We start from the raw sequence: 17,373 nt of genomic DNA on the forward strand, positions 1-17,373 counted from the left end.
TTTGACGCCCTATTAAATGCTTTGTTCCTTTGTTTTTTTTTTCACTTTTTAAGCACTAGGTTCCCTCTGTTGACTACTTGCATTTCTCCCTTGCATATTTGCTTTCTCGTTTACGAGTTGGGCTTCTTCACTTTGTCTGTCTTCTCCAACAATACATTTGCCATCGATTGTCAGTGATCTAGGAGTACCAGGTACTTATTTCCCTTCGTTTTCATCTTTCCCTTTTTTTAGTCGTACCGCGAGTGATGGCTGGTGAGCGAGAGCAGGGTTCAGTCCTCCCTGAGGGTGCTTCAGGGGGAGCCAAAGGGAAGGCTCTGGTGCGTGGGGAGTCCGTGGTGGTTGCTGGGGAAGTGGCCGCCACAGGCGATGATAAGAAGAAAAAGAGGGGAGGGAACAACCCTAAGGATTCGCACCCCACCATTTCTGTTCCAGGCTATGAGTGGGTTAGGGGGGATGTCGTTGAGTTCGAGAGTAGGTTCAGAACCTTTCTTGAGGAGAACACTGTGGAAATCGCTGACGATCTGCAAGTTGGGTTTTTCCAAACTCATCCCGGTTGAGCCTTGCTAGCTTGGAGAGCGTGTGTATATGGCAGGTACTGTGAATACTCCGTTCTTTTACATGTATGCAGCTTTTTTAGGGACCTCAGTGTTTGCTTTCCATTCACCGATTTTGAGTGTGGTTTCCTTAAGTTTGTCAATGTGGCCCCTTGCTAGTTGCATCTTAATAGCTGGGTTTTTTTTGCGGGCCCTTCAATTGCCGTGCTCGGCCTTAGGGATGAGGGCATCGTTGTTTGTCTTTCTCCATTTCTATCAACTCAAGTTGGGTGAGCCTCCTTTGGGTTGGGTGTCACTTAGTGGGAGTAAGGTTGGGGGTTTGTTCCAGCTATACTCCCAATCTTATAAGAATTTTAAGAAGGAATTCATTCGTATCTGACCTATGAATTCTGATCCGAGGATTGACGAGGTCTTTCATCACAAGGGAGAGTCGAGGTTCCCCTTCTTTTGGTAGATGAGCCCAGTGAAGTTTAATGGGTCGAGCTGCCTTCGTCTGTCAGATTCTGACAAAGACGACATCTCTAATCTGGTGGAGTTGCCGTTCCTGCTGGATTGCAAGCTCTTCTTGGCTCTCGCCAGTCTAACAAACAAGAAAGAGGGTTTAGAGAGTGAGTATTTTGGTTGTTTTTCCTAGGTGTATTCGTTGTGTTTGTCTATTGTTTTGATTGCTTCATTTCTTTGCAGAATTGATGGGGAAGAGTAAGTGGCGCGAGTTAAAGGCGAGGTTCAACACCGAGGAGCTCAAGGTGCCCGAGCCCGGTGAGGAAGTTGCTCCTTTGGATACTTGCTGCAAAAGAAAGAGGGGGCCAAAAGAGGTTGGTGAGGCTTCCAATGCACCGATTTTGGAGGAGGTGACATCCAAAGTTGCCGATCCCATCGCCACCATCAATCTGACTGCGAGCCCCCAGCCCGAGGTGCCATCGAGGGAGCCTGTGGTGGAAGTTACCCCGCTGAGACATGTTTTTACTTCATCTCTTCCTTAGTGGTACTTTGTAACTTGGGGGAGAGTTCATGATTTTTTGGATTTCCTTGTAGGTGGTTCCGACGTCCACCGTAGTTGAAACTCAAGGTGAAGGTTCGAGCACTACAGTGCCGATGTCGGTTCCTTTGAATCTGACCTCATCTGGCCCTGTTCCTGTGGGTATTTCAAAGAAGAGGTGCCTTCATCAGCGTTTTAAATTATATTTCAAAATTGAATGACATAGAAAATAATATATAAATCTTAAAAAGCATAAATTATGACAATGTAAATCCTATTATCCTAAAAAAGCTATAAAACATATGTTTGTCAATGCTATCAAACTAGAAACATAATATCTAACTAACTAAACTTAGAAATCTAACTAATATATACTTTGAAGAAAAAAAGTTGCCTATTGTTCTCTTATCTTGATGATCTCATCTTCGGGCAATGGAGATGGATCTTGAAAGACCTGAAACATTAATTTAAGTGTCATTAATATGCAATGTTAATTATCCTAAAGGTAAATATACTTAAATAAATTTTGATATGAATTACCTGCGCCCAAGAATCAACAATACCCGCAAAAACTATGGCTCTCATCCAATACATGATGTAATAGCCACATTCAAACGAGTCTTGTTGCTTATTACACTAAAATGAGAAACAAATAACTATTATTTCCAAAGTCAATAAATTTAAATATTATTGCCTGTATTAATTAATTTGTTAACCTTAGGGTATATGAAGTGCAATGTCTTTGCTAATCTACTTCTTCCACTTAAAATATTAGCTCCAAACACGATTCTAATTAAGTGAAATAAAATTAGATGTTAGCCAATATATATAATTACAGTTTTAAAACATAATGAAAAATTTTAGTTACCCTTGTAATTGGCATTTAATTTCGTGGCTTGGTTTTCGATGTAGTGAACAAAACTATACCACGGTGTATTCCTTAGTGTAGACCCCTAAAATTGTCCGGGTCGGAAATAAGACTCGAGGACTCTCGAAGATCAAAGGAAAGTCACCCGGAAGGACTCCTGGAAGACCCTGGAAGACCCTAGGATGACAATCTGTAGGTTTAGAGGTCTTAGAGTAGCAAAAAAATAAGAAAGTGGAGGGAATGAAGCCCAATACGGCCTCCCAGAAGTTCAATACGGCCGTATTGAAGTTTCTGAACTTCAATACGGTTGCATTGAACTCAATGCGGCTGCACTGAACTTCAATACGGCCGTATTGAGGTTTTTGAACTCAATACGGCTGCACTGAACTTCAATACGGCCGTATTGAGGTTTTTGAACTTCAATACGGCCGTATTGAATTCAATACGGCCGTATTGTAGTTCAAAACTTCAATACGGACCGTATTAACCCTCATAAACCGTATTGAGCCTCTTCCCTATAAATATGACGTCAATGGGACGTCATTTCACACTTTTACACACAGTTTTAACCCTCTTCTTGAGTATTCTGGGTTTTTTTGAGCAGTGCTCTGCCTAGAAATCACTCGGAGAGTTGATCCGACGAAGTTCTTGAGTCACGAGCCATTTGCTTGAGTCTCGAACCTAGTCGAAGGGAAATCCTCTGGATTTCCATAGTTAAAATTTTATAGAAGGGAGCGAGCGGTCTTGTAGAGGGAGGGAACGCCAAAACGCTTCCCAATTTCTGTCAAGATATATAAGAAAGCACGCTTCAAAGGTTTATCTCTTTAAAGTCCCTTCCTTTACCGCTTTCTGTGTGTACATATTTAAACTGTCATCATGTAGATAGTTAATTTATAATTGCTTAGAATAAATAGGGGTAATTTAGTAATTTTGCACTATTATTTTTAAATAATCTGTCATAGGGAACCCGAAAGGGGCGCTGTGGGGTGCTAACACCTTCCCCACGCGTAACCGACTCCCTTACCCGACTCTGGTTGTAATGGCCGAAGTCGATTTTTGAATCGATTGCCTTAAACTTCTTTTTCCAATGTTTTGAGTAAAACATTGGTGGCGACTCCATGAACCCTTCCTTTTTATGAAAACCGCTAATCCATGGAGGGTCCCGCTTGGGATTAACATGGATTGGTGAGCCTTTTAATAAAATTGCTCGTTTGACAAGGTCTCAGTTTGAGAATAAGTCATTCTAGCAATCCATATTTTTAAACAAATAAAAGAGTCCAACCATCCTTCGCGAATGCCGAAAGCCCGTTTCGGGCCGGTGGCGACAGATGGCGACTCCACTGGGGAAGCTTCGAGAGTCAGTCCCATTTAGTGACAGATTATTTTTAACAAATAATAGTTAAAATTACTTTATTACCCCTTGTTTGTATGATAACATGCTTTATTTATATGGCTTTAATAACTGTTGTATGTTTAATTTTACGCAATTGTTTGAAATAAAAACTGCACACAAACCTTTGCACACAACAGTTCCCTCTATACCCGGGGGCATGAGTGGTAAGCCATAGGGAGTGGATGTTAGTACGGCCGGTTGTCGAATGGGTCTATAGGTGCCCGTAGACCGTTGTCGGAAAGCATCACTCAAGGTGATAACCATGAACTCGAGTCCGACAGTGCGTTGGAGCTTTCCATCGACTTACGACGAGAGGAATTGGGTCCCTATAATGGGGGCACCTTGGGGGCCTCAGACCGGTGAGAACAGTTAGAACCACCTTGAATATGCACATTTGTACAGGATACCCCTACCTCGTGATTCGCTCGTGACTGTTCGTGGATGAGTGAATTGTTTGTGTAAATGCTTATGTGCAATTGTTTGTGCATTAATAAAAGTGAGGAGCATGTGCATCATTACCAATAAGATATCATGCATCCTCATAAACCATGCATTCTAGGTTCACCAATACCTCTTGACATGAGTAAAAGAGACCCATAATTATCGAGATTCTCCGTTGGGGAGGGATCATAATTCAAGGAGGGTGGTAACACTCCATTTTAAAAAGGCAGCGCCTTAAAAATGGAGGGTTATCAAGCTCATGTCAAGAGCGTATTCATCCCATAAATAAACTAATTAAAATATTCATTTTAGAAAGTGGCTGGTCATCTCTCTGTCCTCACACGCGCGCAGAAAATCAAGAAAATGGAAGCGCTGGAAGAGCAAAATAAAAAGCTCACAACCGAGCTCTCTCAGCTCAAAGAACAGATGGCGCAAATGATGGAGCTCATGCGTCACCACAATATCCATGGATCACACCACAGTGACCATGAGTCCCATCATGGAGAGGAGGAAGAGCACGAGGAAGACCCTCCGAGAGCTGTACCCCTTGGGGCGGGGATTACGATTAGAGAGCCTGAAATTTCAAAAGACCAATTCCACGCCCTAGAGGATCGGTTGAGGGCTATGGAGGGGCATGATTTTGACATTAAAGATGCCGCTGACATGTGTTTAGTGAGGGACATCCAATTCCCTCCTAAATTTAAAGTGCCGGATTTCCCAAAGTACGTGGGATCGACTTGCCCCAAGAGTCATCTCACCATGTACTGCCGAAAGATGGCTGCATATGCCACAAACGAAAAGCTCTTGATCCACTGCTTCCAAGAGAGCTTGGCTGATACCGCGCTCAACTGGTATATGCAGCTAGATGGAAATCTAGTACACACATGGAGGCAGTTGGCCGACGCCTTTCTCAAGCGCTACAAATACAACATCGACCTAACACCCGATACGTCAGATCTTCAAGCCTTGAGTAAAAAGAATGATGAATCTTTCAAGGCGTACGCCCAACGATGGAGGGAGTTGGCGGCACAGATAGAGCCCCCGCTGTCGGATAAGGAGACGGTGTCCTTATTCATCAACTCGTTGACTGGTCCCTATTACGATAAAATGATAGGGAACACAACGACACTCTTCTCGGACATCATCACCATTGGGGAGAGAGTGGAACAAGGACTTAAAAGTGGGAAGCTGGCTAAGCCTTCCCAATCATATGAATCTAAGAAGGCCTTCGGGAAGAAGAAAGAGGGAGGAGTCAATGCCATAACCATTTCTTCATCTTCTTCCACTTTGAAGTCAGGAAAGCCGCAGTATAACTCTGTGAAGAAGTTTGATAAACTTCCGACCACATATAGCGACCTCCTGCCGAAGTTAGTGGAAGCTCATCTTCTAGCTTACATTCCACCAAGGAAGATGGATCCACCTTATCCCGAGTGGTACAAACCACAAGATAAATGCCTATACCACTCGGGGGCACCAGGACACTCAACGGAGAACTGTAAGGCTCTCAAATACAAGGTCCAAGACCTTATTGATGCCGGGTGGGTCACCTTCAATTCGACAGCGCCCGACGTGAGCAAGAACCCTCTGCCAAAGCAGGAGTAGAAAGAAGGGCAAGCCACGATAGGGCCCCTCCTTAATTTTCTTTTTCTTTTTGGGACTCATGATCAGTACCCGAGATCATGAGAACCTTTTCATGTAAATAAGGGTCTTTGTACAATTTTTAATACATATCAATAAAGAGGCATTTCTCACACATTATTCTCTTATTTGTTCTTTTCTCTCTTTCTCTCATTAATATTAATAAATTCTAAACTTAAACAGAACCAATAAAACAATTATGTCTGTGATTGTTCGCTCCGACCGGGATCTGAAAGTTGAGGATGAATGGGTTGAGTTGGACAGTGATGAGGGGACCATTTCTCCGGACTTGCAAAGACTGCTAGATCAAGAGGCTCGTCTACTCCAACCGCATCAAGAAAAATTGGAGACCGTAAATTTGGGGCAAGGCCAAGAAATAAAAGAGGTCAATATTGGAACCCATATCAGTGATGAAATAAGGGAGCAATTGATCCAGTTGTTAAAGGAATACAAAGATGTATTTGCATGGTCGTACCATGATATGCCCGGTTTGGACTCTAATATCGTCGAGCACAAATTACCATTGAAAGAAGGGTTTCGACCCGTCAAACAAAAGCTCCGACGAGTCAAGCCCGAATGGTCTTTAAAGATCAAGGAGGAGGTAGAAAAACAATTAGACGCGGGGTTCCTGGTTGTGTCCCAGTATCCCGAATGGCTGGCTAACATTGTGCCAGTCATTAAAAAGAATGGAAAGGTTAGAGTTTGTGTTGACTACAGGGATCTTAATCGTGCTAGTCCAAAGGACGATTTTCCCTTACCACACATCGATACATTGGTGGATCATACAGCCACAAACACACTCTATTCCTTCATGGATGGGTACTCTGGGTACAACCAAATCAAGATGAATGTGGAAGACCGCGAGAAGACTTCCTTCATTACACCCTGGGGTACTTTTTGCTACAGGATAATGCCTTTTGGACTCAAGAATGCGGGTGCCACCTATCAACGAGCGATGGTGACGTTATTCCATGATATGATCCACAAAGAAATTGAAGTATATGTGGATGACATGATCGCAAAGTCAAAAGATGAGATGGACCATGTCCAATATTTGAGAAAATTATTCAATCGGCTTCGCAAGTATCAGCTTAAGCTAAATCCGGCTAAGTGTACTTTCGGAGTCCGGTCGGGTAAGCTTCTCGGGTTCATCGTCAGTGAAAAAGGCATAGAGGTGGACCCTGATAAAGTAAAGGCAATAATGGAAATGCCTCCTCCTAAAACTGAGAAAGAAATTAGAGGATTCCTCGGCAGGGTGAACTACGTTGCAAGGTTCATCGCACAGTTGACTGACACGTGCAAGCCAATATTCAAGCTGTTGCGCAAGAATCATTCCGAAGTTTGGGATGAAAATTGTCAACAAGCTTTTGATAAGATCAAACAGTGCTTGGCCAATCCACCGGTATTGGTGCCACCTGTCGAGGGAAGACCATTAATCCTCTACTTGACGGTGCTTGATGAGTCTATGGGGGCTGTGCTGGGACAACAAGATGAAACAGGAAAGAAAGAACAAGCCATCTACTACCTGAGCAAGAAATTTCTTGATTATGAAACCCGCTATACGCCGCTAGAAAAAACGTGCTGCGCGTTAGCATGGGCAACGCAAAGGCTCAGGCAGTATATGATAAGGCATACTACTTGGTTGGTTTCCAAAATGGACCCAATCAAGTACGTGTTCGACAAACCAATAATCACTGGGAAGATTGCCCGATGGCAAGTACAGTTATCAGAATTTGACATCATACATGTTACTCAAAAGGCCATCAAGGGTAGTACCCTAGCTGATTACCTAGCACACGGGCCGACCAACGACTACCAATCCCTTCAGGATGATTTCCCCGATGAGCATATAATGCATCTACAACATGAAGAGCTTAAAGATGATGCATGGACCATGTATTTTGATGGAGCCTCCAACATGCTTGGACGAGGGATTGGCACAGTGCTAATCTCTCCACAAGGAAAACACATCCCCATAACGGCAAGACTCAACTTCGATTGTACAAACAATATGGCAGAATACGAGGCTTGCGCGTTGGGAATCCAAGCAGCCATCAACAATGGTATCCTAAAGCTCAAAGTATTTGGTGATTCGGCCCTAGTCATCTACCAATTACGAGGTGAATGGGAAGTCCGAAATCCCAAATTGATACCATATGTTGAGCACATCAAAGATTTGACACAACTCTTCCAAAGTGTCATCTTTGAATACATTCCAAGGGAGGAAAATCAGTTTGCCGACGCTCTTGCCACACTATCATCAATGTTCGCCTTGGATAATGAGCATGAAATGCCCATCATCAATATCCGGAGGCATGATAAGCAAGCGTTTTGCCTTCTGATAGATGAAGTAGTTGATGATCATTCATGGTTCCATGACATCAAGCAATATTTGACAAAAGGGGAATATCCTGATATGGCCAGTGATAATGACAAGAAGCATATCCGAAGAAGGGCCATGGGATTTTTGCTAGTCGGCGAAACCCTCTACAAGAAAAATTATGACTCGGTCTTGTTGAGATGTGTAGACCAAGTCGAAGCCCAAAACATGATCAAAGAAGTTCATGAGGGGGTTTTCGGTACCCACATTCCCGGGCCCGCAATGGCTAAAAAGATCCTCAGGGCGGGATATTATTGGTCGACCATGGAAAAGGATTGTTACCAATATGTGCGAAAATGCCATAAATGTCAAGCATACGCCGACAACATTCATATCCCACCAACCCCACTCAACGTATTGGCTTCACCTTGGCCATTCTCAATGTGGGGCATGGATGTTATTGGACCCATTGAGCCGAAAGCATCCAACAGGCACAGATTCATTCTTGTGGCCATTGACTATTTCACCAAATGGGTAGAAGCGGCATCGTATGCTCATGTGACCCGAAAGGTGGTAACATCCTTCATCAAAAAGAATATGATATGCAGATACGGTATTCCTGATAAAATCATCACTGATAATGGATCCAATCTAAATAACAAGATGGTGGAAGAACTGTGCCAAGAGTTCAAAATCCAACACCACAACTCTTCCCCCTATCGACCAAAGATGAATGGGGCAGTCGAGGCAGCCAATAAAAATATCAAGAAGATAGTGCAAAAGATGGTTGTCTCATTCAAAGACTGGCATGAGATGCTACCTTTCGCTCTCCATGGATACAGGACTTCAGTGCGCACATCCACAGGAGCTACTCCATTCTCCCTCGTTTATGGGATGGAGGCGGTCTTGCCTGTTGAAGTTGAGATACCTTCTCTAAGGGTAATCATGGAAGCGAAACTTTCCGAGGCAGAATGGGTTCAAAGCCGATATGACCAGTTAAACCTTATTGAAGAAAAACGGCTGAACGCCATATGCCATGGTCAAGCCTATCAAAGAAAGATCAAAAAGGCGTTTGACAAGAAAGTCCACCCTCGAGTCTATCATGAGGGAGAGCTGGTAATGAAGAAATTACTACCAGCCCAAAAGGACAAAATCGGAAAGTGGGCCCCGAATTACGAAGGACCATACGTGGTGAAGCGAGCCTTCTCCGGAGGAGCATTGATCCTCACAGACATAGATGGAGAAGAACTTCGATACCTAGTCAACGCCGACGTGGTAAAGAAGTATTATGCTTGAAGACGTTGCTTGCATAAGCCCGCTAGGATGAAAACCTGAAAAAGGGCATCCTAGGCAAAAGTTAGGGCAAAACAAAAAGCCCGCCAGTACAAGGGTACTAGGCAAAACAAAGGCAAAATTATCCCCGCTAGGATACGTCCTAGGCAAAAGTTAGGGGCAAAAGAATAAGACATAAAAATAAAGCAAGCGACGATCACTTGAATCGAAAACCGAAAGGCGATTCATGTGATTATCTTCTAGAAGCAAGCGTCTTGCAGTGTCTACACTCCTGACTCAGGCATATCACCCAAAACAACTAGGAGAACGTACGGAGCAACAGTTACAGATATAATTGTTAAGCCCAATGTAAATAGCCTACCCAGGCCAGCCATTCTTCAGAAATTACCTTCTGTATATCTTTCTGTAAAAACACTTGTGAATATTAATAAAATATCTATTCATTTCTTTTCTCTCTTGACCATGTGATTATGCCTCTAAATTGGTATTTCTAAAAAATTGTATGAAATTCCTTAATAATCGGTCAATAAAGAAAATTGGAGGGGTTCCTATAAAATCCATAATCTCCTGCATAAAAGGCTCACAAAAATATTCCCTCACGTCGACGACAGAAATTCCTCCAAGAAGAGAAGGATAGGGAGAGCCATTCATTTTCCTAAAAAGCATTAATAAAATAATCAAACTTGCATTTGTGCATCACACACACATTAGTTGCACATTCAAAGACCTTATCATGAGGCAATTGCATGAAATAGAAAAAAATAGAAAAATTGCTTGTGTATGACAGCAGTCAACAGAAAAGGCCAAAAAACAACAAAAAGGCAAAATACAGAAAAAGCCAAAATTCGACAAAAAAGGCAAAGATTCAGAAAATCAACAGCATCATACAGAATAACTGAGCCTGGAGAGGCTTGCCGAAATAATACTCTCAGAATAACTGAGCCTGGAGAGGCTCCCCGAAACAATACTCTCTCACCATACAGAATACTTGAGCCTGGAGAGGCTTGCCAAAATAATACTCTCACAGAATAACTGAGCCTGGAGAGGCTTGCTGAAATAATACTCCCACAGAATAATTAAGCCTGGAGAGGCTTGCCGAAATAATACTCTCCAAAAGACGTCTCAGCTCGCATTCTCGGGCTGAACAAAAAAACAATTCATCATACAGAATAATTGAGCCTGGAGAGGCTCGCAGAAATAATACTCCCCAGAGGTATCTCAGCTTCCACTCACGGGCCAAATTCCCAAGTGAAAGCTATCAAACCAAGATCAGCAAAAATCCCCAATGGAAGCGCGATCATCCAAAGCAAAATATTCAGTCAAAGGACTTAAAACTTCCTCAGTGGAAGATAGCTCTCCAACTCAGGCATTGAGTGAGTCTAAGCCTGTAGAGGCTTCCTAAATAATACTCTGGGATACATAAGATCCCTAAATCCCCAGTCGCCTACTCAAGAGGCATTCCTACAAAAAGGAAAATCCAAAAAAGAAAATCAATAAACCATTCCCCAAGTGGAAATCGGCTTTCAGCCAAAAATCAAGCGTCAAGATGATCCGCCTAACAGAAGAGGCTAATCAAAAATCAACATCCAGAATCCCCAGCGGATAACAGCCTACACAGAGGCAGCAAAAATCAGAAAATCCAAAAGAGTCACCCGAATAAGGATAACCGGGATACTCCACCTATGTCAAAAGGACGCCAGCTAAACATAAGGCATCGCTCAACTCAGAGAGAGAGCATCTGTGTCTACACCCCAAGGAGTCAGAAATTCCCCATGGGTACCAACAATGCAATGCAAGTTGGGGCACAGGAACCTATGAATGACTGCACATCCCCTAGACGGATCCCTGTGTTATCCAGCCCTCAGCGGCACAAAATCAGAAAAACCGTCGAAGCAGCATCGTGGACTGTGGAGACAAAAATCATCTCAAATCCCTGGAAAGGGTAAACTTACATTGCCGAAGTGATCAGAAGACACGGACGCAGACCCTGGAGAGGGTAAACTCAACTGCCGAATGTTAAGACGCAGACCCTGGAGAGGGTAAACTCACACTGCCGAATGTTAAGAGGCAGGGCCTGGAGAGGCGATACTCAACTGCCGAATGTTAAGAGGCAGGGCCTGGAGAGGCAGTACTCAACTGCTGAATGTTAAGAGGCAGGGCCTGGAGAGGCAATACTCAACTGCTGAATGTTAAGAGGCAGGGCCTGGAGAGGCGATACTCAACTACCTCATGTTGAGAGGCAGGGCCTGGAGAGGCGGTACTCAACCATCAGCGTCGTCAAAGGCACGTTGGTGTTCAACTTCCGGCTCGGGCGTCGAGTGAAGTTGACCCTGGAGAGGGTAAACTTAGCTGCCTAGGTCGTCAGAAACAACCGAAGCAGAGCCTGGAGAGGCGGGTACTCAATCATCAGTGATGTTAACACTGGTGTCTAGCTTCCGGCTCGGGCGTCGAGTGAGGCTAGGCCTGGAGAGGCGGTACTCAACCATCAGCGTCGTCAGAGGCACGTTGGTGTTCAACTTCCAGCTCGGGCGTCGAGTGAAGTTGACCCTGGAGAGGGTAAACTTAGCTGCCTAGGTCGTCAGAAACAACCGAAGCAGAGCCTGGAGAGGCGGTACTCAATCATCAGTGATGTTAACACTGGTGTCTAGCTTCCGGCTCGGGCGTCGAGTGAGGCTAGGCCTGGAGAGGCGGTACTCAACCATCAGCGTCGTCAGAGGCACGTTGGTGTTCAACTTCCAGCTCGGGCGTCGAGTGAAGTTGACCCTGAAGAGGGTAAACTTAGCTGCCTAGGTCGTCAGAAACAACCGAAGCAAAGCCTGGAGAGGCGGTACTCAATCATCAGTGATGTTAACACTGGTGTCTAGCTTCCGGCTCGGGCGTCGAGTGAGGCTAGGCCTGGAGAGGCGGTACTCAACCATCAGCGTCGTCAGAGGCACGTTGGTGTTCAACTTCCAGCTCGGGCGTCGAGTGAAGTTGACCCTGGAGAGGGTAAACTTAGCTGCCTAGGTCGTCAGAAACAACCGAAGCAGAGCCTGGAGAGGCGGTACTCAATCATCAGTGATGTTAACACTGGTGTCTAGCTTCCGGCTCGTGCGTCGAGTGAGGCTAGGCCTGGAGAGGCGGTACTCAACCATCAGCGTCGTCAGAGGCACGTTGGTGTTCAACTTCCAGCTCGGGCGTCGAGTGAAGTTGACCCTGGAGAGGGTAAACTTAGCTGCCTAGGTCGTCAGAAACAACCGAAGCAGAGCCTGGAGAGGCAGTACTCAATCATCGGTGATGTTAACACTGGTGTCTAGCTTCCGGCTCGGGCGTCGAGTGAGGCTAGGCTTGGAGAGGCGGTACTCAACCATCAGCGTCGTCAGAGGCACGTTGGTGTTCAACTTCCGGCTCGGGCGTCGAGTGAAGTTGACCCTGGAGAGGGTAAACTTAGCTACCGAGGTTGTCAGAAGCGCCGAGGTATGCAACAACCTGGAGAGGCTACTCAACAATTTTCCACCGGAAGACGCTACAAGTCAGAAGGTTGGCACATCACCCGGACAATTGGGTCAACTCCTTTACTTGTCAGCCGGTACACCAAAAGGCCGTCCGACTAAGTAAAGGGGGGGCAGCTGTAGACCCCTAAAATTGTCCGGGTCGGAAATAAGACTCGAGGACTCTCGAAGATCAAAGGAAAGTCACCCGGAAGGACTCCTGGAAGACCCTGGAAGACCCTAGGATGACAATCTGTAGGTTTAGAGGTCTTAGAGTAGCAAAAAAATAAGAAAGTGGAGGGAATGAAGCCCAATACGGCCTCCCAGAAGTTCAATACGGCCGTATTGAAGTTTCTGAACTTCAATACGGTTGCATTGAACTCAATGCGGCTGCACTCAACTTCAATACGGCCGTATTGAGGTTTTTGAACTCAATACGGCTGCACTGAACTTCAATACAGCCGTATTGAGGTTTTTGAACTTCAATACAGCCGTATTGAGGTTTTTGAACTTCAATACGGCCGTATTGAATTCAATACGGCCGTATTGTAGTTCAAAACTTCAATACGGACCGTATTGACCCTCATAAACCGTATTGAGCTCTTCCCTATAAATATGACGTCAATGGGACGTCATTTCACACTTTTACACACAGTTTTAACCCTCTTCTTGAGTATTCTGGGTTTTTTTGAGCAGTGCTCTGCCTAGAAATCACTCGGAGAGTTGATCCGACGAAGTTCTTGAGTCACGAGCCATTTGCTTGAGTCTCGAACCTAGTCGAAGGGAAATCCTCTGGATTTCCATAGTTAAAATTTTATAGAAGGGAGCGAGCGGTCTTGTAGAGGGAGGGAACGCCAAAACGCTTCCCAATTTCTGTCAAGATATATAAGAAAGCACGCTTCAAAGGTTTATCTCTTTAAAGTCCCTTCTTTTACCGCTTTCTGTGTGTACATATTTAAACTGTCATCATGTAGATAGTTAATTTATAATTGCTTAGAATAAATAGGGGTAATTTAGTAATTTTGCACTATTATTTTTAAATAATCTGTCATAGGGAACCCGAAAGGGGCGCTGTGGGGTGCTAACACCTTCCCCACGCGTAACCGACTCCCTTACCCGACTCTGGTTGTAATGGCCGAAGTCGATTTTTGAATCGATTGCCTTAAACTTCTTTTTCCAATGTTTTGAGTAAAACATTGGTGGCGACTCCATGAACCCTTCCTTTTTATGAAAACTGCTAATCCATGGAGGGTCCCGCTTGGGATTAACATGGATTGGTGAGCCTTTTAATAAAATTGCTCGTTTGACAAGGTCTCAGTTTGAGAATAAGTCATTCTAGCAATCCATATTTTTAAACAAATAAAAGAGTCCAACCATCCTTCGCGAATGCCGAAAGCCCGTTTCGGGCCGGTGGCGACACTTAGGAATGATTACCATTAACTGCCAATGGGACCTACATTGTATGACAAACAAATTAGTTATAAAATTACCATGATTAAAAAACCAATTAAAAAACTAACCCGTCAATGTATGGAGCCATGTATATATCTCTTCCTGATTCACTCATCCATGTTTGCATATATTGTTGGATGTGGACCTGAGTGTTTCTTGATTTTTGGATGGATTGAGGCTTAATAAATCCATATACTTGTGCTTGTGCTTACTCCACACTCAATTTGTCCATGTACCTAACACAAATAATTATTATAAGTTAAATTTAATTATTGTAAATTTAGACTCATAAAAGAAAATATGACTTACATGGCCCACAGTTGTATGATACATATATTTAACATGGAGTTTCCCCCAATAGTCTCTAATGCATCAGGCAGAGATATGTACAGTGGAACATCAGAGCTATCAACTCCAAAAACTCTAATGTCCCACTGCAATTGAATTGGTCTCTTCTTTAATCGTGGTAATATGGTTAGAAGCGTAGATATGGGATCATCCTCAGCTTCTGCGATATTAGCATGATCAACATGAGTTTCTCTCATGACCTCCTTACCACGATTGATAAAATCCTAAAGAAATAATCAAAATTAGTTAAACAATAATAGAATTATAAGAATATAAAAGAGCAATAATAGAATTACCTTTGCTAGTGCTGAAAGCGGCATGACCAAACGTTTTGGCCAAGCTAAGAATGTGCCGGTTGCCTGCCCCACTAGTTGAACCTCTGTATTGGTCAAAGGCACTAGAGCAGCAGCATCTTGAACTTGGTCAACCACAACCCGTGTCCATTCTGGCTGTAGAGGGACACCATGGATGGTTAAGCCACCCTCAAACACTCGGCCAATAGCCACTAACTGTGGGGGTCATCCTCAACATATAACTCACATTGGTTTGGTACATCAGTGTGAGTCTGTTCCGTTGAGGGATCTGGAATAGCACAACTCCCTTTAGTGTTGACTCGAACACCATCATGAGCAACTGTAGTTTGTTGCTAAGAACGAGCCAAAAGTTTAAACTTCTGTTCAAACTCTTCTCGAATGTTCTTCAATTTCTCTTCAAACTGCATCTTCATTCTATGCATAGCCTCTTGACTGCAAGAGTCAACAGTGCTCCTCGATGATCATGCACCAAAGAAATCTCGGTGGCTCCAAGAACCACCAACACCACGCACACGGCCTGCGTGCTCTGGCCTTCCTATGGCTGTTGTGAGGATATCATCCCGACCATGGGAAACAAATGCCCCTGGGTGGTCTGCTCAACTAAACCCTCCTGCAACATATTAACAATAAGTATACCCTGGACTACACTTATGAATTAAATGAGTTGAAATGAAGAGTCTTAGTTTATATATTTTTACTTACTATTTTATCAGCAACGACCCTTGCAGACTCAGAAGTCATTTGCTCATCTAATTTTGTTCGGGCTGCTATCCATATCTTATGGCAGGGAGGTGACTCCACACGGTTAGCAGACTCAACCCCTGCTGCCTCTGCCCTAGCCTTCATCATTTTCTTTTTTTTTAATTCATATCCCCCTCTTGACAATAGATGGGGTGCATCATTCTTGCTCTATCGTTCTTGGGCAGCTATTCTTTTGGCCATAATAATACAAAAAAGAAAATAAGATTAATTAAAATAATGATTAAGTATTTGTGTCAATGTAAGAGTTATCAATAACTAACCTACCAAGAAGGGTCCAATCCAGTGGCACGAAATTGCATCCACTCCTCATCAGTGATCTGGTGCTTTAGACAGGGAGTCTCATTTTGTCGCTCTCCAAATACATACTCTCGTGTCAAGAAAGTCTTGAAGTCTCTCCACCTGGTGGCAAGGACAGATAACATCTTCCTCCTCATGACCTCAGTGTTGGGAATGTAAAAATTTTTCTATGAAATTAACAACAAATAATAAATAATGTATTTAAGTTATATAATATTGAAAGGATGTGAAAATATATACCTGAATATCCTGCCACATGAGGTCCTTGTCAGCCTCCTGAACGTCATCCCACGATGGAATGATAATAGAAACATGCTGTCGAGCTAGGACTCCCAAATAGCTCTTAAACTTGGCAGCATTTGGGCCTGATGCCTTGCCAGAACGAGGATCCACCTCAACCGGTGTCCTCTCCTTGGTAATGCGTCCAGCTGTCAACCCAGGCAATCGGGTGACAGATCTACCTTCCCTCCTTCCACTGCCAGACCCCGAATCCTCCATAATCCTGAAATATAAAGCTAATGCCATTAAAATTAAAATCAAATATGTGAAGTGTCTTTTACGAATGAAAAATTTGTTACATACATAACGTTCAGAAAAGTTTATGACAATGCATGAAAATATGTGCCACCCATGATGTAGATTGCATTCATCCATAACAATATAGCAAGAAAATAACTAATAGATGTAGACAACCAATTGCGTCCGGGGGGCATACAAATATCGAGATAGGACATTAGAGGGCCCAAAGGCCCAAATCAACTTTTTTTAGTGGCCCGGAACGGGCCGTTCCCAAGTCCGGAACGGGCCGTTCTCAAATTGGAACGGGCCGTTCCGAGACTTCTAAAAGGCCTAAAAAATATAGGTTGGAATGGGCCGTTCTAGACCAGAACGGGCCGTTCCGAACCAATCAAATGGGCTAAATTTTTTACCCCAGAATGGGTCGTTCTAGGGTACGAAAAAGCCACATAACGTTCGGATTCGGAACGGCCTGTTCCGAATCCAGAACGGGCCGTTCCAGCCCACGTCTGATGCCTATAAATAAGAAATCTCGGGCACACTTCAAGGGACCTCCAAAATTTCGCCCAAAGCTCCATAGAGCTCGAAATTTCTTCCTTTTTTCTCTCTCTCTCTCCTATTGTACTTCTTGAGTTTTGTGAGGCTTATTGTAGTGTGAAAGGTTGCCACAAAGCACCTAAAACCTCCATAGTTGAAGATCCAATAAAGCTTGTTACGAGGTATTACTC

The sequence above is a fragment of the Cajanus cajan genome, chromosome 1, assembly GCF_000230855.2.
Source record: "Cajanus cajan strain Asha chromosome 1, NIPB_CcT2T_4, whole genome shotgun sequence".
Classification (NCBI taxonomy): domain Eukaryota; kingdom Viridiplantae; phylum Streptophyta; class Magnoliopsida; order Fabales; family Fabaceae; genus Cajanus; species Cajanus cajan.